This window comes from Corvus kubaryi, unplaced genomic scaffold (genome assembly GCF_017639235.1).
Source record: "Corvus kubaryi isolate FWS band 111438036 unplaced genomic scaffold, C.kubaryi_AGA036_p1.0 37266, whole genome shotgun sequence".
Classification (NCBI taxonomy): Eukaryota; Metazoa; Chordata; class Aves; order Passeriformes; family Corvidae; genus Corvus; species Corvus kubaryi.
This window is the reverse complement of record NW_024581081.1, coordinates 5,535,687-5,548,436: the sequence shown is the minus strand read 5'-3', so window position 1 is coordinate 5,548,436 and position 12,750 is coordinate 5,535,687.

Sequence of the window (12,750 nt, the reverse complement as noted above, 5' to 3'; positions counted from 1 at the left end):
CAGGGCTTCCCTGACTGGTGAAAGAAGGAAATAGACCACCGGCAAGGCACATTACGCAGTTATTTGTCCCATCAACTGTATTAAGCCAGAAATGTAATGGAAAATGTCAATTCTGTTGCCTGCTTTGCTCACCAGGCTCCTCTGGCATGGAAGATACAAGTCACTATACATCCCAGACTGAGGCTGAAGGCAGTTTCAGCCTCATCAAGAGCCCCAGAGGCACTTCATCAAGTGCACCATCAGACACAGCTGGCTGGTGCTGAGGGTTGCTGAGGATCCAACCACTTGCCCTGTACACAGACTCATGGAGTTATACACAGGCTTGGGTTGGAAAGGACCTCAAATATCATCTCATTCCAAACCCCCTGCCATGCGCTGGGACACCTTCCCCTAAGCCTTAGTATATTCCACTAAAACCAGCAGTAGATTCAAGACAAAGTATTATAATGGTTGTGGGAAGAAATCATAAAGAGATTGTGTTAACATTTCCTCTGATGCAGCCTTTCCTCAGCTCCTGAGTCCTGGTGCTAGGACTAGTGTCATGTGTGTGGGGTGGTTTCTGGAGAACAACAGGACAACATCAAGTATTTCCTCTAGAAACAGAAAGGAGCCATATATGGTGTCTTGATGGAGCTTGCTCTACAGTACTACTAGCAGACTCTAAATTTGCAGGAAAATGCAAATACTTCCCAGGCAATTAGGTTGGAGTTAAAAGTTTCCCTCTGTTGTCATTACAAAGACAATTTTCTCTAGCTTTCAATGAAGCCTCTGTTACCAACCTAGCAGCATCCCAGCTTGTCTCTTAGATGCAAGTGGCTGCCTGTGAACTCTGGTCTGATACCCAAGGCTGGGAATCATGCTGCCCTGTGCCTTTGCAAGAGAGTTGACCCAGATTTGCATTCTTGTCTAGCTGCACACCTGATCACAAGGTTTGGGGGGCATTCCTGCTTCTGCTCTGTGAGGGGCATTAAAATCTGACCTACTTACCTACAAAAAATACCCCTGGCTGAATTGCGTTTGTTGCGTCCTTGTCTATTTTGAATTTTTTAAAATTGTGACTTTCTAAACCAGTCAACATCGTCTGGGAACGGCTGCAAACACCAACATTTTTTAATTATATGCACACATAGTAGTGAACAAAGATTTGTCAGTGATCCTCCCGTTGGCACATCTCTGCTCAAAAGAAACGTCTGTCTTTTAACCATACCCCTCTAAGCCTTTCTTTTATGAGGCATCCTGTTATGCAAGACCTTGGCTGCAATCCAAACCATATTGGGCCCCTTTAAAGCATCCCTTTTACAACCTATCCTTTACAGTAACACACCAGTCCCTTGTTTCCCAACAACAACTTTCTGTACAGAAAGCTTTCAGCCCCAAAGAAGCCTTTAGACCCAGCAGTTGTGTGATTTTCACCATAAATAACAGCTCTTATTAATCAGCAGCATTAATCTATAAAGGCATTATTCCAAAAACTAGCAGCTTTTCAGAATTTGCTGAGAATGTTACAAGAACAGTAACACATAGAAAATCCCTTGCATTCAATTACTGTTGCACTTCTTTGGGGTTGTAATGTTCAGTGCTGTTAAGATACTGTCTCTCAGTCGTCACTTTGATTGACCAAGAGGACATGGTGTGTCCAAAATCAATCTCCTGGTTCCCAGAGAAATTCTCCTGAACTAATCACTGAGCCTGTTATGGGCTTATCTCACAATGACTTAAGAACTGAGAATGAGGAGATCTCGATATCCTGTTACACACCCTCCTTGCGTTACCATCTGGTTAACAAGCCATTGCCAGGGAAATAATTCATCTATCTGTAGGTCTCCATAAAGAAGGCAAAGAGAATGAATTTCTGAATGAAATTCAAAATCAGGCTATTACCTTGGATATGGAAGAAATTAAAAAAAAGAAGGCACCATCACAACTCAAATCTCTTGCTGTATATTGAAATGTAAAATTTAGCAGCCTAGTTAAGACATATTTCTGTCCTGTAGACAGAATACCACCTGTTCATTACAGAGCTATCCACCTCTAAATAGTGTGAATGGGTTTTAAACTCTTAATATTTTTGTTTTAATTCATTTTTTTCAAGCATTAGGGAGTGATAGGCACATATAGATGCTTTCTTAGGGAAATTACAGCTGCTGCCTTGCAAATTATGACTCAAACAGTCGTGGAGGAAAGGGTATTTTGATAGGAGTGTAAAATACCACTGGATTTTTTCATTATTATTAAACATAAAGCTCAGAAGAGCATATTTTATGCCTGGATTGACAAATTTTCAGGCCAATTTGAAAGCTGAATTACAGCACCTAATTGAGAAATTGCTTATTGAACCATACTAGCCACAGTCCCTAGTGAAAATTTGAAGGTGTCTGTGTTTAGAGACTGGGAAATAAACCATAATGGATTGCTAACAGCAAATACGTTACAGCAACAAGCACAATTGTAATCTGTTACCATGTTCTCAATCCTGTGACACAAAAAAATAAAATCTTTTGCTCTGACTTTTTTTAGAAATAAGCTGCTATAATTAAGAGATGACAGGTTTTATGGGAAAGAGGAATCAGAATTAAACCTGACCTTGCTGCCGCATACATGGACACCTGCAGAAGTAGGCTACGAACCACATTGCTGCATACATGCCTTTCACAGAATCACAGAATCACAGAATAGGTCAGGATGAAGAGGACCACAGGAGGTGATCTGGTCCAACTTCCCTGCTCAAGCAGGGTCATCCTAGAACACCTGACACAGGATTGTGTTCAGATTTCTTGAACATCTCCAGTGAGGGAGATTCCACAACCTCTCTGGACAATCTGCTCCAGTGCTCAGTCACCTGCACAGTGAAGCAGTTCTTCCTCATATTCAGGTGGAATTTCCTGTGCATCAGTTTCTGCCCATTGCCTCTTGTCCTATTGTTCAGCATCACCAAGAAGAGCCTGGCTGCATCCTCTTGGCAACCTCCCTTTATATATTTATGCACATTGATGTGGTCCCCTCTCAGTCGTCTCTTCTTGAGGCTGGACAAGGCCACCCATCTCAGCTTTTCTCCTGCAGAAGCCCAGAAGATAGAGCGCTAATGTGTGTTTAATGTGTATGTATCAAACACTGAGAGACAGATTGCTGTGGAGACAAGGGCTGTGGTTAATAACAGCCAAGAATTGTTGGTAATAACCAAAGACTGTTGCTATTAACACGTTGTGAGAAAGAACATTTCTACTTACCCTAACAACCTTTCTGTTTCTGACTCTGCTTCCATCTCCTGTATATTTCCTGCTTATGCTTGAGTAATGACTTTGCTGTGTCTTCAGTATTCCCCAGAACAGAATATTTCTTAGTTTTGCTTTTCCTCACTGACCTTAGAGCCTGGTCTCTCCACACACTGGGCCAAGGGCAGCTGGTGAAGAAAAACCTCCACTATCTTTAAAATGCACCCCTTGCTGGTAAATCCAGCTGGGATCATTGATCCTGCTTTTGAGATAACCCCAGAAGAGTGAGACCCACAGATCTGTGTAATGAAAAAAACTAGGCCCTGCTTCTAATGCATTGCAGAACTTCAGGACCTGTGGCGGTCCTCCCCAGACTGTTTTCAGCCTCGCCAACAATGTGAAGTTTCATTAATTTGTGAGGCTAGCCTGGTCAGGCTAACGTATTTGGAGAGAATTTAACCTAGATTATTAAATATATTTTTGGAAGAGAGTGGGAATAGGAACAGGGGAAGGGCATTTCCCCCATTAGTTATTCACCTGAAGCTATCATTGTGCAAACATGATTGGAACCAAAACAAGAATAAACGAATACATGACTTCAGCAGGGCCTTAATTCATTTGCTGTCAGGTATTAATTGAAGCCACAACTAAAACAATGGGCTGTTGGGCGCCATTGGTACAGCTGAAAGCCTGGTGCACATGACTTTTCCACTGGAATGCTTTCAAGGTCTTTTTCCTCTTCCTATCCTAGCTGTGAAAGCTTTATGCAAACGGTCTTAGTCACAATTAGATTACATCAAAGAATGTTTGTCTTGGTTTCAAGCCTGCTTGGGCTAAAACCAAGATAAATTGCAAATTGGCTAAAACCACCAACAAACACCCACTTTTTCTGGTCATTACAGATGAGGAATGTACAGTGCCTTTAGGTCTTATATTTCCACCGCCCTATCCTGTCCTTAGTCAGCAATTTGTTAGGTAATTGGAAAACAAAGTTCAATAGTCTGTCTCAGAGTGGGTGGGGATTTTTTCTTTCCCTTTTTGGCTTTTGTGCGTCACAGAGTGCTTACAAAGGAATGAATGCACAACCTGACCTGTGTAAAAGCAGGCACATGCGAAGCACAAAGAGAGGAGGCAATCCTCAGTTCATAATCCTCAGAGACAAGTAAAACTTAACATGACAAATGACAAGGGAAGGCAACATTTTTCTCTCTCCTCCTCTCCCTCCACAGTGACAATTGAGGAAAATAAAGAGGTAACAATCAAGCTTGTCCTCCTCTGTTGCTAATGTAAGCTGCTGACCTCAAAATTGTCTATGGCCTAAAAATGTAGACAAGGATCGTTTTGGCAGCCACTTAAACAGAGATGCCTCTGGAGAGACACACCAGGACATGGCACAGCAAAGTTGTGGGAGCAGAGTTAAACACCCTGCAACCAGCCAAGGAGGGATTTGAAGAAGAGCTTTACATTTACTCAAGTGTTTCCCTCAGGTCTTGCCATGAGATAGGTAGTGAAAGCAGCAGCCATGCCTGACTCTGCCCTCCATAGACATGGGAGGCATGAAAATATCTTGTTTACACCAACAGTGACTTTTCTTTTCAAGGAAATGAAAAGTCACTGCTGCTGTGAATGAAGATTTTGTTTCTGGTGGCTTAGGGGGCCATGAAATCTCACTGCCTCAGGGCTGTGCTGCTCAGTACCATTCCATTTCTGCTACTTAAGTTTTAAATCAGTGTAGCTGAGTAAACACCCATGGGTCTATTCTGGACTTATACCATTATCTTTTAATAGAGGTGGACAGAAAAAAAAAATTAAAAACAGTTAAAGTACAAAAATACTCCTGTCTTGATACTCACCATGAGAAATATTTACTCATTGACATTTGCATTGGCCAGCCAGCCCAAAATATATTTTCTCACAAAACAATTCCATGAAGGTACGTTTTCAGGGACATTTTTTCAGATTCTTTCCCTTAAGTATTCCTGCCAGGGCTGAAGGTGGCTACCATGGCTGCTAATGCCATGCTGAAATCTCTTTTCTTTAATCACAGGATGGCATATAGGCTATGCAGAAAATTTTAACAGCTGAAAGCTCAGGATGTCAGGCAGCAGTTTCAGCTGTGTGCTGCCACATGCAGATGATTAATGTACTCCTCTGGGATGCAGAACAACCATAATTATCACTTAGTCCAAACTGCATGAGAAAAGTGTTGTTGATGGTCAGCTTCCCTGGAATTGTCTGCTTCCTCACCTTCCCCTTCCAAGCATTCTTCCCCTCAGTTCCATGTCCTTCACTGCAGAAGTTCTTCAGGGTTTTGAATTTTTGCACACCACCATTCTTTAAATAGCAACAAGATTATTTTAAGAATAACACAATCCTTTACAGTCAGAGCAGAAATATGAAGACCGGTCCCTAAGATAGGATGGAAACTACAGTTTTAAACATGAAGAGACACAGCTTTTAGCAGATAAATGTGTTACTACGTTTTCATTGTGCATGAATGGTAAGTGATACTCTAAAGGTCACTTTGGACATTTCATGGTTCATTTTTTCTAAGAAGTTGTGGTTTACAAGGTGAAGTGTTGCTGAATTCAGAGAGATAGAAGATGGCTCACACTGCTCCCAGGATTACTTCGCTGATATTGGCACACAGCATGGTCTGGTCTGGAACAGTGACAAGAACTTCAAGCTGATGTTCCCATCTTCACAGTCACTGAAGCTGTCACCAGAGACCAATCAAAAATGCAGTCTGTCAAAAAAAATCCCCCAAACCACTTTGTGAACAAGCCCATGAAATATAACTCCATCAGATTGACTAGACATATGAGTAATTTACAATGAACTAATCTGTATTTTCCCATTCAGATCTACTGCTCAATACTGCTCAATATGCAGCACAATATACCCTGGTGTCTTGGCCACCTCCAGCTGTGCAAGGGGCACAGTGGCAAAAAAAACTGTCAGAGGAGGACAGCTAGTGCCCAAATCTCAACCAGAAAAGAGTCATTTGGGTGGGCTTAGTGCTGCACTAAGTTTGGGAGACTGTCCCCCAGGTATGAAAACACAGATGTGGTCTAAGATATAATATATACACTACTTGATGTGGTACAGAAGTTAAGTGGAAGCCGATAGGTAACCAATCCCACTGCATTTTTTTTTTTTGACGGAATAAAAGATTTTCAAGTTAATTCAGTGACTTCCACAGATTTTGAATTCCCTCATGGTTTACTAATGACATAGGCATTTTCTCCAAACTTTGAAGTACTAGAAAAATGAAAGTGTCACTCTAAAAAATACAAGTAACATTTAAGAAAGCAATTTTTGCTATTATGACATGTTCTCTTTCTGAGAAGGTTGGCAAATGCTTATTGTCTGATGCTTTGATAATGAAGTGGAAATTTATATTTTCCAAAACTATTGGTGGTTTGGGGTGAATTGTGTCTGTGTGTTAAATTAGTGTCTGATTTCAGGCCTGATTCACAGAAATGCTGAGAAATGCATCTTTGGAAAACAAGCCATCTAACGCCACTGAAAATCTCAGTGAGAGTTCAGATCCAAATGTAGCTACAAATTTCAGGAGTGATTAAGTCAGTATGGTCTGGTTTTTACCCCTTACAATTATTGTGATGACTTATGAGGCTGGGATCTCTTTCCAGATTTCCCAAAAGCATGTGACAGTTCTGATCTGGCATATTCTAGGGTCAAGTGCCCATTTAAATTACTTACTTGACTGAAAAGTGTGGTTAAAATATCATACTAGCTTTTAAAGAAAAAGGCATTGGCAAGATACTGCAGCCTACATACGTAAGCAATTGCCAACCAGCAAAATGTTGTCAGACTCACTGACAAGGCAGTCTGAAGGGTTTCTTACAATCATTTAGTAAGAAAGTTTAGAGAGCTCTCCAGGGCAAAAAGGTTTCACATTAATGCATTGGACACATAGCTTCTGTTGTACAAGTCTTTCCTGATGCCAATGTGCCATTCAGTGATTTTATGGCCATAACAACGACCTCATGGACAAAGGTTTTATGGTTCTCTGCTTTGCACTGCCCGCACTTACCTTCCACATGCCATATAGCAGGATCTGCCTTCCTGTCCCATGTCTGCAGCACACAGCAACCTTGTTCTGTGATCATACACTTATTTAGGGTGAAAGACAAACAAATGCATGTCTGGTGTTAATTAATGTTATCTGATGCTAACAAATGGAGCCATTGATCTCATCTGACAGAGCACCTCGGGCCAGGTGACATACAGCATTCCCCACTCTGGAACTGTTCAGCCAGCCTAGTTTAGGCTGTTTGGGCAGGGGAAGGTTGGTGGTGGTTGGGTCTCCTGCAAAATCATCTGGTCACGGGGTTTCTGGATATTACTCTTGCCTGGAAATGCCTTGATGGGCTTGAAACAAACTCTTCTTATCCTCTCTTGAGGGAGTGCAGTTCTTTGGAGTATTTTTGTGATAAGATTCCTAACCCTAGGATGTCCCTGACTGCAGAAACAGAACCAATCTCAGTAAGAGATGGATATACCCAGTAAAACAAAGAAAACAAAACGTATCTAGAGAATATAGGACATGTCCTACCAGAGACAAAAGCATATGTGAGAAAACAATTCTGTTCAAACAGTTGAACCAGAAAATTTCTGAAACATGGCACTTTTAGTGTACCTGATATTTCTGTCCCCATGAAAGACCCATGAACAATCCAAGGAGGATATGTTGTCATAGATTAAGTTTTGAGGGAAGGATTTTAGTAGACTTGGAAATTAAGTCCAGAGTACCAAACTACATTCAAATTTAAGTATGGAGCACAATCATGAGCTATGGGGACATTAAGAACAACGAGCAGTGATTTGGGGCTTGGTTTGAAGACATTGTGGGAGAACTCAGCATTGGTTGCTTTTATAAAGAAATATGAATCTTTCTTACATTGAGCCAATAGCATTTGTTGTCAGAGGTAGAACAAACTATATCTAGGAAAATTTGCAGGGCTCCCAGATCCTCTGTATCCTGAATATGATGTGTGACCTGCATGCTGTTGCGTGTTGCAACCCAGGAAAGATAAGAGAATGATCGAAACACTTTCCCTCTCACCCCTGTGTTACATCCAGCATCCAGAGATGTAAGAACAGCAAAAAAGGCAGCTGCTAATACTGCACTGAGTGATCTGATCAAAAAGGTAGAGGTGATGGGAAAATGCCTGTCAGTGATGACTGTAGGAAGGTGTCCAAGATCGAATTCCTGGCAGACTTGGGGTGCTTTTAAAATTGTCTTGCAGATTGCCAGGGTTTGTTTCCTTTTTAAATTTTTCTTTAAAGGCACATTCCTCAGAGTGATTTTTTCATTCCTCTCCCTCACTTCTCTGCACACTCATGTGTCACTGCACAATTTTTCTGCCTTGCTTGGTGGTGTAATGGGGAGGGAAGGTATGGGGGGCAGAGAAGTCGCCTCTTGTGACCCAACAGTGTGACAGCCATTGTGGCTGGCGGGGAGCAGAGGGAAGGTTCTCAACAGAGCCATTGCTGAAGTTGGTTTTAATCAATTTAATTGTTAATGTTCTGGGGAGAGAGGGAGGAAGCAGACCACAGACTAACACAGTGGGATTAATGGAAAGAGAAGTGATAAAATATAACCTTACAGCCTGCTGTGCAGTGAGTCTCTGAGAGATTAGAAAGTTATCAAGCGAGAGAACAATTAAACTGATTTGTAATTAACTCTGCAGAGAGTAAAACCAGCAGAGTTAATGGAAGGCAAAATACCACTTGCTGGGTTTGTCCCTAAAAGCCATTCCAGTCCCTAACTCTTTTTCTCTGTCCCCCTCAGCAATGTCAGAACTGGAAAGGATGCTTGGGCGACCTTGCCCTGGGTGGGTGCATGCTGATGCTGTTGGGCTTGCTGCAAGCCCATGGCAGTGTTTGCCCTGTCACTGCTGCCCAGCGCTAAAGATAATCCATGGAGAGTGGGAGGCAATTATCCCTGATGCTTTAGGCAGCTGCCCACCATAGGCATGGCAGGTGCCAGGCATGGCTGCAGGCGAGGGTAGGGAGGAGGCAGCAAGCCCCGGCCCCACACTGGTGTGTGCGAGCAGAGCTGGACTGGCCTCGACCTCTGAGCAGCCACTGCACAGAGCTGGGCTGACAAACAGCAGTGCCCTGCTAATGACCCACGGGGACTATGGGGACACAGGCAGTGTAAGGCAGATGGATGGCCAGCAGCTGCTGAGGATGGCTCTCCTAGCTCCAGTCCTGGAAATGTTTCTTGCTGCTCGCTTGTCTTCACAGTCATATTCCCCAGGCCTTACACTCATGGCTGAATTTGTTGGAGCAGCAATGTCCTGACTGCTTGTGAAAACATTTGTTTCTGTGGCTTAATGGGGATTTGAGAATAATCTCGCTCAGAGAGCAATGCAACCTCTTGGAGAGCTGTATTTCAGGACGAACCCTGGCTTACTTTAACCCAGCTCCCATCCATGCCCGAAATCCCCTAACTCAAGGCTACCAGTGCATTTAACTAAGACAGTCATCCTGTCTTTGGTTATAAACTAAAACATCACTCACAGCCTGTTTACCTTGTAGTGTGGCTATAACCTAAACCCCTAAATGCTGCCAGCATGTTCCTGCCTTGCCATAATTAGTGGGGTGAAGTCACTGCAACCACACGGCGGTTCTGTGGTGTGACTCTCCTCCCCAGGGCACCATGTGTGTGGTGCTAACCACAGCCGTCTGCAGGGAAGATGTGCCATTCACTCCAGTTTCCAGTTATCTCTGTGCTCATGGCTCACACGGCTACTTGGGCCACAGAGGTGGAGGAAAGTACCCTGGTGGGGGCACAAGCAGGACAGATGGGGTCACCTCCAGCGATTCAGATGGATGAGAGAGAATCCCACCCAACTGAGAAGTTTGCTCAGCAGCCCTCGATTTCTGCAGGGTTCATGCTTGTGCTTTGCTGTTTTTTGGGGCTTGGTGTGCTTTTAGTTACAGTGTATTGCTCTAAGGCTGCAAGCAGCTGAAGAAACTACAGGGTGAAGCTTCTTTTCCTTTCTGCAATGAAAATGTAGCATGGAAGGAAGCAAGGGAAGAAACACAGGAGAAGAGATGAAGCAAGGAGACAGTTAAAATAAATAAAGAGGGGAAGGGGGAAGTTAATGAACTTGCTCCATCTAATAAACAGTTTCCTTCTCTCTCCCCATGAATGCTTTTGTTTCACCAGTGTGTGCCAGTTTCCCAGTGCTCCCTGCCCCCACCACCAGAGACTGAGTCCATCCACAGAGCACTTGAGCTTTCTCCCTGCCTCAGCTATGCCGCAGGCAGAGTAGCTACCTTGAAGGAGGGAGTCGGGAAGCTGATCTTCATGGCCCAGACAAACCCCAATTTCTTTTCTCGGTGTGCCAACAGGGACGGCAATTAATGCCAGGGGGAGTGGTGGCTTTAATGATGTGGACACCTGTTCCCTGAGAAATGGCCTCAGCTCTCTTTGGCACGAGTCACTGCTGAGGCTCCTCAGCCACAAATTGCTTTTCCATAAAGGCAAAGCAGCTTTGTTTATAAACTGCTGTAGATAGGCTGGAGTTTTCATGATGAGAGCACAGAAGCAACAGTCATTACAGCCGTATAAATGAGTTTATTTATTCAGCAAGAGCACATCTGCCAGGCTGTCGTGAGGTAATCTGCTGCCGCTATAGCCCACAATTAATGACTGCTGGGGACAGATGAGACGGGAGAGCAACTTGCGTGTGGGGAAGGGAGAGCTCCACCAGTTTCACAGGGGACTCCGTGCTGCTTGTCCCAGCATTGGCACCTCATGGTGGTGAGGGTCTTCCTGGGGAGCCGGGGTGGCAGACCTGGTCCCAGCCTTGATTCAGGAGTGCACAGAAGGAGCTTGCTCAAAAGAGGAAGGTGCTGGGAGTGCAGCCATAGCAGCTCCACCCCAAAATGAGCAATCTGGAGGGTAGGGCTGTCCCCCCTTATTCCTCTAGATGTTAAAACAAGATGAATAAATCTGGGCTGGAAACAGAGGGTGGATTCAAGACTAAGATTTCAGATCCAGACTGTAAAAATGGTATCCTTCAGGGGCTGTTAGGATTCAGAGCTTTGACTTGATTCACGAAAAACATTGGAACAATTTCTTGACTCTGTATCACTTTCTTGGCTCTGATTTTGGGGTGGGGGTGAGTGCAAAAGAGGTGTTAATCCAAGGGTTTGGTTTGGCCTCTTGCTCAGCTGGAAATGAATACACTGCCTGTGGCACAGCTCCTGCGGGCAAGTTGCAGGAGATTAGTCGGCTGTCATCTATTTGACCCAGTGAGGCCTGAAGAATTTGTGTGCAATGCCACTAAACTGGTCAAATGCTGAAACATGAAGGACAGATGGAAATAACTGTAAAATGCGGTAACCTGGCATGTCACCAACACTTCACAGCTTTCATACTGACTGCCAGCAGTGGCAGAAAAAGGCATTAACAGGAAAAGTGAAAACCTAGAAGACCTCCGTTACAGAAGGCAATGCTGCGAGGGGTTGTGAGCTATTCTGCACAGACGGGTCTGTAATCTTCTGAATGGCTGGAGAAACATGGCAAAATAAGAGGGTGTCACATGCAAAGACCAGATGGAATTCCCCCATCATTTCCTTTCCACCTCCAGGGTAAGGTAGAAGTGACTGGCAGTCCCAGCTGACGCTGTTGCTGCTTGTCTGGTCCCATCCAATGGTCCTGACAGATGTTTTAATCTACTGTTTGAAGAATTACTTCTGCACAGCTCTGCTGTTCAAACATCTGTTTCTGTTTAGATAGACAGAGGCATTTCAAACTGCACTGGCCATGCCACACACTGGGAATTGTTTAAAAGGCAACCCAAGTTGCTTACATTACTCAGTTACAGCATGAGGAGGATTTACTGCAGCAAACCTTGACATATTTTTAAGCCCTGTAAAACAGATCATTCACGAAAAGGGAACCATTTTGCTTCCTAAATACATCCTTTATAAAAGGGGGTATTTACAGTTATAAATCCATAAAGGCATTGCTGAAAAGCCAAGGCTTTTCTACTTGCATCCCTGTTCCCATGTCAAGGGGAGAAAAGCTTGTTTAATGATGATTTCACTGTTCTTGTCTTTCCCAGCTTTTGTAGTTGAGTGTGTGTGTGTTTTTGCTGTACCACTTCTTGCCCTACTGCTGTCAACACCCGCTGATTACTCCTGCTCCAAACAGCCCATGACACATTGCGTGTCAGAAGATTTCTATGCTGAGCTTCTCAGTTTCTCAGTGGAAAGAAACAAGCAGCAGCTACATTTCAGACAATGGTGAGAGCTCAGTATCACTAAGCCAGTTACATTTAAATTACATTTTGCATTCTTAGGTTCTGTGTACCTACCATCTTCTTTAATTACCTTTGAAATTAAAGATGTTATCATTTTTCTTCTTTTCCTCTGACCTGCCTGGTTGTTCAATCCTTGAAATACAAAGCAGATGGCAAGATTTTCAGCTGGTCAAAAATCACAGTATATCACATGTAAGGAATATCCTGATTGCTGACCATCAAGTAAGAGC